This window comes from Pipistrellus kuhlii, unplaced genomic scaffold (genome assembly GCF_014108245.1).
Source record: "Pipistrellus kuhlii isolate mPipKuh1 unplaced genomic scaffold, mPipKuh1.p scaffold_m20_p_1, whole genome shotgun sequence".
Taxonomy (NCBI): domain Eukaryota; kingdom Metazoa; phylum Chordata; class Mammalia; order Chiroptera; family Vespertilionidae; genus Pipistrellus; species Pipistrellus kuhlii.
In genome coordinates, this window is record NW_023425404.1 from 122,502,975 (window position 1) to 122,516,601 (window position 13,627).

General features: G+C 48.6%; 1 pseudogene; it reads left to right on the forward strand.

Annotated features, from left to right (window-relative positions):
- The first annotated feature begins 296 nt into the window (after positions 1 to 296).
- LOC118719910 lies at positions 297 to 13,240 on the forward strand (annotated as a pseudogene).
- Positions 13,241 to 13,627: the final 387 nt, after the last annotated feature.

A 13,627-nucleotide genomic window follows, 5' to 3' on the forward strand; every position in this document is an offset into this window, starting at 1 on the left:
CCAGAAGCAAGCTAATCTACCAGTCGGAGCATCTGCCCCCCTGATGGTCAGTGCACATCATAAACTGGTCAACTGGTTGGCTCTGCCACTTAGTTGTCAGTGCACATCATAGCAAGCGATTGAGTGACCTTAGCATATCATTAGCATATTATGCTTTGGTTGGTTGAATGGACTAATGGATGCCTGGACACTTTGCATATTAAGCTTTAGTTATATAGGATACCTAGATTGGATCTATAGGCAAAGAATTGATGTCCAGGGAAGGGGAATAGAATTGTAAAACCAACATGTAGAATATGGTAAAATCCATAGCTGACAAAGCTTTGGAATTTCTGGGCTCTGAATCTCAAAATGGGTGGCCTCCAAAACTAGGACTGTACAGTGGGATGGAGAAGACTCTGGAACTAAAGGCTGGGGTACAGCAGAATGTAGGGAAAGTGAAGTAGTGAAAGCAGGAAGATTGTTTGAAAGTATATAGGAAGCAAATTTAGACTCCCAGGCTCTAACCCCAGCCAGTCTAACAATTCACTCCAACCCCTGGGAATGCTAAGACCTTGAACCAACTCAAGGCCATTGGGGCAAGTGGCAGTGGGAGGGCCAGGATGCACAGAGGTGAATTCAGTGAAGGCGTGCACACTGACAGGAGAGACAACAGCCCTCTACTCCCTCCCAACTCCAGAACTCTTTTGTCCCCAGCCAAGGGACTGGAGGATGCTCCCCCAAGAAAAGAAAAACCCACAGATATTGACACAGGGGTATCTCCAAGGGAAAAGCCTGCTGACCATCCATCCCTGCTCCACCATAGCCCCCAAGACAATATGCCAAGAGAGAAACCAAGATGGCAGCCTAGGTAAGCACCTAAGCCTGCTGCCTCGCACAACAATTTCAAAACAACAACTAAAAGACAGAATGGACATCATCCAAAACCACAGGAAAGCTGTCAGAGTGGAAAATCTACAACTAGAGAGAAGGAGAGAGGCTCACGGATTGGATTGGGAGCCGCACAGCACTGAGGTAGGGAGACACTCATGTGCAGAGAGGAAGGGCGGACGAGTGCCTGGTTGGCAGGAGGCAAAAGGAAACCCCTGGCTGCACTGAACCCTTTCCGACTGCACTGAACCCCAACCCTGTCCGAAACCCCGTGGACCCAGGCTCATACAGATGAAGTCTGGACTGTAGAGAAAGGCACCCTGAGACTCAGAAACTGGGAGACTCGGAAGAGCTGGGAGCTATAGCTGGCAGGGTCTACAGTCGTGCACGGATGAGTGCATGCAGAGAGGTCTGACAGCGGAGGTTGCCTCGCCTCTCCATAGTGGAAGGAGTCAGAAGCTCCAAACAACAGAGACCCAACCCAATTCTGGGTGAGCTCCTGGAGTACCCACACTCTTGCACAGGAAATCTGGGACGGTCAGGCAGAAACTCAGGGGAGCTGCGGAAGGCAGAGGTCTGAGGCGCACACACAAGGACAGGGCTGACAGGAAGCCAAGATCGTCAGCTCAGCCCTGAGACTCCACCCCATCCAAGCTGAGCAAAGAGGCTTTTGCAATTTTGCAAGTCTGATCCTATAAGACTGTCTCCAAAATAGAAGATATCCCAGAGTAGACACAGCTGACACTCACATCCAATTGGCCTGGAGGTGAATTCTTCCCAGTAATACCAACAACAATCAAGACTTAATTACAACAAGTCTGCACACCTAGTCTGAAAAGGGAAGCACCAAGAGTGTCTACCTCAGGCAACTTGGGAGGCTGATGCACCAGCCCATATAGGACACCAAGCACACAAAGCCACCCTACCAACTCAGGGAAGCAGCAAAAGTGCCGAGACAAGGAAACAGATCTCAAATGAAAGAGATGGAGGAGAACAAAAGACTGAATATAGAGTTCAAAACCACGGTTATAAGGTTTTTCAAGAATTTCCTAGAAAAGGTTGATAAATTTAATGAGACCCTCGAGGATATGAAAAAGGACCAACTAGAAATTAAACATACACTGACTGGGAATGAATAGGGGATTTTGCAGGAGGATCCAAGATGGCTGCACAGGTAAACACCTAACTGCAGCACACACAACAATTTCAATAAAATACAACTAAAATATAAAATGGACATTACCCAGAACTACAGGAAAGTTGACTGACTGGAAATTCTACAACGAGAAGCAAGGAGAAAACCAGAAGGAAGAACAGAGGAGCTGTAAAAGCCTAAGGTATGGAGACATGCGACGTGCGCGGAGAGGACGGAGCCAGAGAGGAAGGGCGGCTGAGTGACTGGCTGGCGTTCCCTAGCGGGAAGGAGATAAAAGCTCCAACTGTGCTGAACCCCAGACCCGACAGCGCTGAACCCCAGTCCTAGGGCAGACCCTGGGGACCCAGGCTCAAACAGAGGGAGCTGGGCTGTAAGGTGGAAACCCGGGGAGTGGCGAAAGGCAGAGCCCCGGAGGCGTGCACATTGTGTGCAGAGAACTGATTGTTGACTGCTGCTAGATTGCCCTAACGGGAAGGAGACAAAAGCTCTGGACTGTGTTGAGCCCCAGTTCCAACTGCTCTGAACCCAGTCCTAGGCCAGACCCTGGGGACCCAGGTTCTGGGAGACTAGGTTATAAGGCGGAACGCTGGAGGAGCAGCGAAAGGCAGAACCCCCGGAGGCGCGCACATTGTGCGCAGAGAAGGGACGGTTGGCTGTGCCATGGGATTGCCCTGCCGGGAAGGAGACAAGCTCCAGACTGGTCTGAACTGCACTTCCAACCCCATTTCCAACTGAACTGAACCCCAGTTCCAGGCTCATTGTGGGAGAGCCTAGACTGTTTGGTAGCAGGCGAAACTCGAGGGCACCTCACTCTCAGAGGTGCTTGCAGTGAGTACTGAAGGACCCTGAGGAATACTGAGACTCAGGAGCCGCATAGGGCGGGGCTGAGGGAAGCCAAGACTGTAGGCTCCACCCTGAAACTTCGCCCCATCAGGGAAGCTGCGAAAATGCTGAGACGAAATAAATCACAAACGAAAGAAATGGAGGACAAAAAGCGACTGGATATAGAGTTCAAAACCACACTCATAAGGTTGTTCAAGAATCTCCTAGAAAAGGCTGATAAAATAAAGGAGACCTATGAGGATATGAAAAGGGATCAACTAGAAATAATAAGGGATCAACAAGAAATAAGGGATCAATAAGAAATAAAGAATACATTGTCTGAAATAAAAAAATAATATACAGAATCCTAAAAACAGAATGGAAGATTGCAAGAATCAAGTCAAAGATTTGGAACATAAAGAGCCAGAAGACACTCCTCAGCAGAAACAAGAAGGCAAGAGAATCCAGAAAGTTGAAGATAATCTAAGAAACCTCTGGGACAACTTCAAGCGAACCAACATCAGAATTATGGGAGTCCCAGAAGATGAGAGAGAGCAAGATAACAAAAACATACTGAAAGAAATAGTGACAGAAAACTTCCCCACCTGGTAAAAGAATTAGACTTACAAGTCCAGGAAGCACACAGAACTCCAAACAAAAGGAATCCAAAGAAGACCACACCAAGACAAATCATAATTAAAATTCCAAGAGCAAAAGACAAAGAGAGAATATTAAAAGCAGCAAGAGCAAAGCAGGTAGTTACCTATAAAAGAGCACGTATTCGATTGTCAGCTGATTTCTCAACAGAAACCATGCAGGCCAGACGGGAATGGCAAGAAATGTTCAAGGTGATGAATAGTAAGAACCTATAGCCAAAAAAAATCTACCCAGCAAAGCTATCACTCAGAATCGAAGGCCAGATAAAGAGCTTCACCAATAAAAAAAAAAAAAAAAAAGCTAAAGGAGTTCATCACCGCCAAACCAGAATTATATGAATTGCTGAAGGGGGTTCTTTTGGAAGAAAAAATAAATAAAGATAAAAACTATGAACAACAAATACATAACTATCAACAAGTGAATCTAAAAACAAACAAAAAAAAAATTTTTTTAAATCTGATGAACAATATTAACTGTTGAATATAATAGAATCAGAGGTATGGAAGGAGAGTGAACTGATGATTCTCGGGGAAAAGGGGAGAGAGGGTTGTGGGAAGAGACTGAACATAAACTGTGCACCTATGGATGAGGACAATGAGGAGTGGAGAAAGGGCAGAGGATAGGGTGGGAACCTGGTGGAGGGGAGCAATGGGGGGGGGGGAGGAACATTTGTAATAATATGAACAATAAAGATTTAGTAAAAAATAAAATAAATAAATAAATAAATAAATAAATAAATAAATAAAAAATATACACTGACTGAAATAAAAATTATTATACAGAGACCCAACAGCAGACTGGAGGAACACAAAAATCAAGGCAAAGATTTGGAATACAAAGGGGCAAAGGACACTCCTCTGGAGAAGCAGGAAGAAAAGAGAATCCAGAAAGTTGAAGATACCGTGTTTCCCTGAAAATAAGATATCCACTGAAAATAAGACCTAGAGCAACTTTGGGAGAAAAAATTAATATAAGACACTGTCTTATTTTCGGGGGAACAGGGTAGTTTAAGGAGCCTCTGGGACAACTTCAGAATTATGGGGGTGCCAGAAGAAGAGAGAGTGCAAGATACTGAAAACCTATTTGAAGAAATAATGTCAGAAAACTTACCCCACCTGGTAAAAAAAATCGACTTACAAGTACAGTAAGCACACAGAACCCCAAACAAGAGGAATCCAAAGAGGACCACATCAAGACACATCATAATTAAAATGCCAAGGGCAAAAGACAAAGAGAGAATCTTACAAGCGGCAAGAGAAAAGCAGTTGGTTACCTATAAGGGAGCACCCATACTGATTTCTCAACAGAAACTGTGCAGGCCAGAAGGGAGTGGCAAGAAATATTCAAAGTGATGAATAGGGAGAACTTACAAACAAGATTACTTGTTTGTAATCTTGTACTCAAAATTGAAGGGCAGATAAAGAGCTTCACAGATAAGAAAAAGTTAAAGGAGTTCATCACCACCAAACCAGTATTATGTGAAATGCTAAAAGGTATTCTTTAAGAAGAGGAAGAAGAAGAAAAAAGATAAAAATTATGATCAACAAATACATATATATCAACAAGTGAATCTAAAAATCAAGTGAATTAAAAATCTGATGAACAGAATAAACTGGTGAATATAATAGAATCCGGGGCAAAGAAAGGGAGTGGATTGATAATTATTAGGGGAAAGGGATGTGGGGGATGCAGGAAGAGACTGGATTAAAATCGTACACCTATGGATGAGGACAATGGTGGGGGGTGGTAAGGGCAGAAGTTGGGGCGGGAGCTAGGTGGAAGGGAGCTATGGGAGGGGGGAGAAACAATTGTAATAATCGGAGCTATAAAGATTTATTAAAAAAAAAAAAAAAAAAAAAAAGTCAATATGCCCTGCAGGGACACACAGGGCTGCTCCAATCAGTTTTCTACACTGCACCCCAAAACGTGAATGAACATGAAAGATCACCCGGCACTGCAGCACTGTCCTCAGTGTGAAAGGGAGATCCCAAAACAAACTGAAAAACCAGCGCCAGGCAAACAGAAATGTCAAGGAATAGAATAAAACTTAGGGGGACATGCCTATAAATAATATCCTCAGCTGGATAAGGAAAAACCTAAGCAGACGACAGAATAATGCAGTTATTAACTCCAAGAAAAATAAAAGTTGAACAAGAAATAAAATATTGTCATGGTACATTACTCGACACAGCAGTGAACACTATTCAGAGTCACAGTAGAAAATATGAAATACAGATCTAATAAAAAATGTGATTTCACCAGGGTGGGAGGGTAGGAAAGGAGAAGAAAGTAAAAACCCTCATCTTTTACAAAACTGGTGAATCATAGCTCAGAACACTTACATTATTTAGGAATGTGGCATTAAATACTAGAAGAAACTATAAAGACAATAAAAAGTATGCTTTAAGGAGGAGGATAGGGTGGGAATAGGGGCTAGAGGACTCTTTTTTCTGATTTAATTTTTACCATCATTTAATTTGTTTGACTATGTGCATGCTTTACTTGGATAAAATAAAAATTGGTCTAAAAATGTAATGTCTCAGCCACATTGAAACGTATTAGATGATGATCAATTCACAGTCACATTCCTAGGACTCACCCACCTGATGGACCCAGTGAAGCAGGAGTCGTGTGTTGTCCCAGCCAGCTGAGATGGTGAGCTGAGGGCACCTGTAGCACAAGACAGTAAGCCTGCGAAGGCGGGGACCTCACTGAGTACATCCACTTAGCACTAACCCCTACACCTGCTACGCCAAATAATTATAGCCAGTGTTATTATTTAACTCTTACTATGTGCCAAACACAGGAAGCATTTTGCATGTGGCAAACAATTTAATTCTGCCAACATCCCACAAGATAGATATTACTGTTAGTCCTCACTTAGTCAATGAGACAATTGAGGGACAGAGAAGGCAAGTAATTCATCCAACACTGCCAGCTGGCCAGTGCTGAAGCCAGAGTTGGATTTGGTCTGACACCTTTCCTGCAAATATCTGTAGAAGGGAGATGGCAAGGCAGAAGGCAAGAGGGAAGAAAAATTAGCAGGAGGAAAGAAAGGCCAATCTGATACCACACAGAAACGCCAAAGTTCCACTCCAGAGAGCAGGGACACAGCCATTTCAGCCTTGAAAAGGTTGTAGGCACATCTACTCAAAAGACGCTTCCAGAGGATCCAAACCAAGCTCTCATAGACTGGCCTGCGTGGGGCAGCTGAGCTTGCTGATGTCTCTTCTCCAACATCACCTCCCTGCAAAATGGAGCTGCAGTAATGAAGGCAGCGCCCCCACAAGGAAGCGGCTGGTAGGTCAGCGAGAGCCTGACCTCATGGGGATGCCACTTCTAGACATGAAGACATCTGCATATGTAATTTGAGCATCCCATTTAAGAATCAACATGGCAGTTATAACACAGGATTTCTCTGGCTGCACCCCACTCACTATCCCAGTGCCTTAGCAACCCTAGCACACACCCTTCCCGGCCCTCCCACATGAGCTCACAGGGCCTGGGAGTTTCCCACCTCTCCCAGTCCAGCCCCAGCTGCCACCAAAGGCTCTGATGTTTGGCTCACAAACTCCCACGTGTCGTCCCCCAGGTGCTGGGAACCACGGGCTCTCTCGCAGGTGATTTCCTTCCCTACCTCACTCCACCCCCTGCGGCTCCCAGGCCTCCAGCAGTGAATTCACATGGACCAGATCACTCCCTGCCACCCCCACCACCACCACCCAGAGAATCAGAAGAATTGCTTCCCCACTTTCTACTCCAGAATTTGGGCACAAATTCCTGAGATGTTAATTAAAAATAGATCCCACCTGTCTCCAAAGCAGCCTACTTTGACCTGAATTGAGTCTGGGGCCATGGTCCTCTCTTCTCTGTGTATTTTCTCCCCCTTAAGCTCCTCTACCAAACAGACCCCTGAGAATAATTCTAAGGAAAAATGAGGAGGAGAGGGAGACTGAGAACAAATCATACAGACTCTTCATTTGGGAATAAAAATGCTTTGCCAGCTGAGTTGGCCAGCGGATGCCTTAGGGAGGATGTGAGAGAGAACCGAACCTCAGAGCAGGATGGGATCCAAGAAGAGGGGTGCAAGGCAGGGTGCCAGCAGGGCAGGTGGCAGCCCAGTGGTCAGAAGTTGGAAAACTGCATGTGCTGAGCCAGAGAGACAGGTAGGAGATACCAGGTCAAGTAGCACAGTGTCGCCAAAACTGGTTTGGCTCAGTGGTTAGAGCGTCGGTCTGCGGACTGAAGGGTCCCAGGTTCGATTCCGGTCAAGGGCATATCCATTGGTTGCAGGCACATCCCCGGTGGGGGGTGTGCAGGAGGCAGCAGGTCAATGTTTCTCTCTCATCGACGTTTCTAGCTCTCTATCCCTCTTCCTTCCTCTATGGAAAACCAATAAAATATATTTTAAAAAAATAAATAAATATCAAAGAAGGCCAAGACCGGTTTGGCTCAATGGATAGAGCGTCGGCTTGGGGAATGAAGGGTCCTGGGTTCGATTCCAGTCAAGGGCCTGTACCTTGGTTGCGGGCATATCCCCACTAGGGGGTGTGCAAGAGGCAGCTGATTGATGACTCTCTCATCGATGTTTCTAACTCTCTCTCTCCCTTTCTCTCTGTACAAAATCAATAAAATATATTTAAAAAAAAGAAAAGAAAAAAAAAAAAGAAGCACAGTATTGGTTTGCTTCTTTCGTTGGGGTAATTAACTTCTAGACACTCTAAGCTTGAACAAATGAGTTAGATGCTTTGGGAGACCATCCGCTGGATGTCCTTGACTCCAAAATTCCAAACAACCAGAACAACCTCCCAGCACAGAGACAGACGGAAGGCTGCGTGGATGGGGCGCCCATCGAAACCTCCATGCTGATGGCGTCACTGCTGGGCTCCTGCCCTCACAGACCTAGGAAGGGAGTTCTCGCACCCCAATCCATTAAACAATTGGGTCATTTGAAGAGCTAGTTTTATGGCACCCCACATCCAGCTGACATGCTGCACATGAAGTCTGGGGTGGGGCGGGGAAGATTTCCTTCCCCAGCACTCTCTCCTCTCCACAGATCTGGGCTTCTGAGTCAGGAGCTTTTCCAAGGCTTCTCCTCAGCACCCAGAAGGGCCCGTTTCCTGTTCTCTGGGCTCTGACAGGTCCGGGTCTGCCTAACACCATGAGCGGGGTGAATGGGTGTGACCTGTGAATTGCACAGCTGCTCAGAGGGATAATTGCCCATAATGGGAGTGAGGGAGGAGTTTTCCACAGTGGCTGTGCTGCATGCCTGAAGATGTACGCAGAGGCAGCTCCCTGGGAACAGAGTGCCAGCTGGGCACGTGGGGTCCCATGGTGGGGAGAGCAGTATAAGGCCCCATCGAGGAGGAAGGACCCCTGCGCACACTGTGCAGGGAGCTGGCCTAACTCTTCAGAGGCATTCTGCCAGTGAGTGCCCATCAGAAGTGGTACACAGCCAAAACTGGTTTGGCTCAGTGGATAGAGCATCAGCTTGCAGACTGAAAGGTCCCAGGTTCGATTCTGGTCAAGGGCATGTACCTTGGTTGTGGGCACATCCCCTCCCCCCACCCCCACCCCCACCCCCGTCTCTCCCTTCTTCTCTGTAAAAAATCAATAAAATATTTAAAAAGGAGGAGAAGGAGAAGGAGAAGGAGAAGGAGAAGGAGAAGGAGAAGGAGAAGGAGAAGGAGAAGGAGAAGGAGAAGGAGAAGGAGAAGGAGGAGAAGGAGAAGGAGAAGGAGAAGGAGAAGGAGAAGAAGAAATAGCTGAAACTGGTTTGGCTCAATCGGCCTGCGGACTGAAGGGTCCCAGGTTCGATTTTGGTCAAGGGCATGTACATGGGTTGCAGGCGCGACCCCAGTAGGGGGTGTGCAGGGGGCAGCTGATCGATGTTTCTCTCTCATTGATGTTTCTAACTATCTGTCCCTCTCTCTTCCTTTCTGTGAAAAATCAATAAAATATATTTAAAAGAAGAAGAAGAAGAAGAAGAAGAAGAAGAAGAAGAAGAAGAAGAAGAAGAAGAAGAGGAGGAGGAGGAGGAGGAAAAAGAAAAAGAAAAAGAAGTGGACAGGAGGCATGGGGCAGTTGCATTTTGATGGTGGCGCCAAGGCCTGCAGGAGAAGCACCGGACTCATATGCATTGGTCCCTGCGTGGCATCTCGGAGGTAAGGCCAGCTTCCGGCTAACAGCTCACAACCCGCCACCCCTTTGAGAACGAAGAGGATCCCTGAGTCCTATCCCACTGAGTTCCCTGCCTCTTAGACTTAGAGCCAAGTCCCACATCCACCCAAACCCCAGCTACTCCACACTTATTGGCCCTCTGTGACTGTGTGCACAGCCCCAAGCTGGGCAGATGTGAGCCTGGTGCCAGTGCCCTTTGGTATGGGCAGGGGCCATGGGGGGCACTGTCACTGGCAGGGCAGCTGCCAATCCAGAGAGCTTGGGAGGAACCCCCCACCCCCAACACAAACACAACCAGTAGCTGAGCCGTGGATAGGAGAGCTGGCTCTGGAAGGCTTTAGGAGGCTGTCCATAGAATGCTCCCTAACCACCGTCAGGTCAGGTTGCGGAGTAGAGGGGTCCAAGCAGGTACCGAGCACCTCCCGCCTGTTGTTGAGAATGGGTGACAAAACCACGGTCCCTTTTTCACGTCAGCCTGAGGCTCTGGTCATGAGAAGAGAGTGATGGTTGCTCAGAGGGGCTGGGTGGGTGCTTGTTAAGGACATGGTGTGAGCACCACTAGGTGGCACCACTTCATGGTGGCCCCAGAGCATCCCAGGAAAACCACCCCCACTCGCCTCCTCCCCAACTTCTACCCATCTCCCTGACCTCACCTGACTCCACCAGTCCCCACTGGGCAATCCTCCTCTCCCTCTCCAGGAGGGCGGAGGGATGCCCTTGGCTAAGGGGCCCGGAGGAGGCAGCTGACAGGAGGAGTGGGGGAGGGGAGGATGCTCAGATCTCTGTTGTCTGGCCCAGACCACTTCTGCAACTTGCAGCGCTGACACCGCTGAACTAGCTCCCCACTCTCGCATCCTCCGCCCATCTGCCACCTGCTTTCCCCACCCACCCACCCACCAAACTGGTGCTTTTAAAGGGGCAAAACCCGAAACCCCTCCAAGTAACAAAGAATCATATAATTACTCTGCAGCTACTTGTCCTTGGTAATTTGATGTTTGTGTTGCTATAATTACACATTATGTGGAGTTAGAGAGTCACGAAGCTTGTGCGGTCAACCAGTGACATCTGCAGTCTTTGCAAACAGAGAGAACAGTCCTGGAGGGAGCTGGGCTGGTGCAGCCCGCAGTCCCGGGGCTTGGAGGGCTGGGGGCAGCAAACGGAAGACGTGAGTGCAGGTGAGGCTGGAGCAGTGCCAGGAGGGGGGACTGGGTGTCCATTCTGTGCTGGGTGAGGTGCACACGGGGTCTGTGAGTGAAACCTCACTGTCCTACCATGAGGTACTGCAAATCCACTCTGACCCCGGTGTGAGGTCGCCTCTGAAACTCTCTCACTGGCCCCCATTTCTCTTCCTCTCCATCGAGGCTGCCGTCTCAGCCCCACTGCCCCATGTCCATCATTCTGCACACGCTGGGCCATGGTCTTTTTAAAAAGGCTGATCTGGTGCCATGGCTTCTTGCCCGGCATTCAGGGGCTTACCATCGCCTTTGGGAGAAAATGCCGAGCCGGGAGGTCTGGCTGCCCCAGGGGCAGCACCTCATCTCTCAGATTGTCCTCCCCACCCGGCTTCACCAGGAACCAGGAGCCAGGAACCGCTGAGTCCAGGGCCTCGCTATGCGGTCACCACGCCCGTTCTCCCACTCTGTGTCAGCTTTTATTCCATTTCAGGGTAGATCATACTTCAAATTAATTTGACTCTGAAATGATAATAGACACTAAGTAAGTTAAAAAACAGAAATTTGGAGCTGGAGCCCTAACAGGTTTGGTTCAGTGGATAGAGCGTTGGCCTATGGACTGAAAGCTCCCAGATTTGATTCCGGTCAAGGGCATGTACCTTGGCTGCAGGCACATCCCCACTAGGGGGTGTGTAGGAGGCAGCTGATCAGTATTTCTCTCTCATCAAAGTTTCTCTCTATCCCTCTCTCTTGCTCTCTGTAAAAAAAAAAAAAAAAAAAAAAAAAAAAAAATCAATAAAATATATTTAAAAAACAAAGAAATTTGAAGCTGGATAGGACTCTGGAGGCTATGGGGCCAGTGGTTCCCAGCCGCTGTGCACATTAGAACTGCCTGCAGGGCTGTGGACAGGTGATGCCAGCCTCATAGGCCGAGTGCATTGGTCTGGGGTGGGTGTGCCTGCGCATCCACAGAGCCTAAGAGCTCCTGATGGTATTGGTGAGGAACCCAGCACTGGAGACTGAGGAATGTGTCTGTTAGCACAGGGCTGTGCAGGGATGACCCAAGGGTCAGGCAGGCCTCCCAGGCCCCTGCCCTTCACCCTGCGCCCTGCTCCATCCCAGCCAGGCAAACAGGAGGTGGTAAAAGTAAGGATATTCCTAATTTTTTCCCTAAGAGCCTTATAGTCCCACTGGATTTAGACCACCCAGCCACATGGGTAGGGGCCTGGCATCATGAACCCATTTCATTGATCTGGGAAACTGAGGAGCTGAAAATTTAGGTTCTAGGAGGCAACACACAGTCCAATGGCTAAGAACCTCGGCCATGGACTCAGACCATCAGTGCTGACTCTGTACTCACCAGCTGTGTCGTCAGGCAGATCACTGACCCTCTCTGAGCTTCGAGGTTCCTCGTTTGTTAGGTGGGAAACAGTAAGGGTATTGTGAACAGGCAAGAGTCTGGCCCATTAGGAGCACTCAAAATAGAAGATGCATGATGATGAAGTGCTCCTCAATCTCTGTCAGCTCCTGAGCAGACAGGAAGGTGCACAGATGATTTGCAAAGGAGAATGCTGAGGCTCAGCTCTCACTGCTGGGCGGGCAACAAGCACAGGGCTGGAGTGTGGTGGGGAGACCACCGAGGGGCCACCAGAGCAGCTGAGCCCTGTGGGCGGAGTGCGGTCCCCTCCCTCTAGCAACCATAGGTCCACCAGGAGCGCTCGCAGGCCATGGGTGGAAAAGGAGTGGCAAAGAGGTGGCCCGGAGTGAGGACCCGGGCAGCCAGACTCAGAGTCCCTGGCCCTGCGGAGCAGGCCTTAAGCTCCCTCCCGCAAGACTGTCGCGAACCAGCTGTCCAGAATACAGGTCCCGGTTGCTGAAGAGGCCACAGGGGTCCTGCTACCTTTTCAGAAACTCCCATGCAAAAGAAACTCTCTGAAGGAAATGGAGAAGCCATTGTCTGCCCTTGGAATGCAAAATGGTTGTCCGTGGGGTTAATTGGGGAAAAAAGCAGTCCGGAGGGAGAGGTCCAAGTGAGGAAGCTGAGAGGTTTGGAGAAGTGTGGAGAAGATCGCTGAGCACCTGGGAGAAATGAATGAGGAGCTGCCCTGCAGCCTGCAGGGCCCTGGCCAGGGGTTTGTAAGCAAACTCGACAGGAGAGTAAAAGCCACAGTGAGCAGTTTTATGAATATTCTGGAGGAGGACACTGACACACTAATTCAGCCAGAAAACGTCAAAGGCAGTGGACTGAAAAGGAAGGGTTTGGCCAAAAGGATGGGGGCAGGTCCTAGCTGAGTGAGACCCAGTGAAACAGACCTATTAGGAGCTGTAGCGGCTGCAGGAGACCCAGAGACTGCGGTCCACAAACTTGGCCCTGGCCCCCTGAGGCACAGTGGTGGGGCTGTGTGCCCTAAAGAACAGTACCACCACCTCTGCCCACCCTATAACAGAAGTCACTTGATTTCTCCAATGGCCAGTTTTCCTTCTCCTGCGCTTGTTCCCAATGAACATGTATTGTCTTTACAATCTTAAAAACAACCACAATAAACCAACAAAGGAGAAAGCTAAGACTCAGGAGAGGCAGATGAATGGACCAAGATCACACAGCAAGCCGGGTACAGGTCTGGGCCTGGAACACAGACCTGGAGCCCCCTCTCAGCCCGGGGCTTCCCACAAATGCTCCAGGAACCCAGGTCTGTGGACTCTCCCGCAGGCCCTGTGCACGCTAACGTGCTGCTTATAACGAGCCTGGAAAGTCAGCTTCTTATTGGAA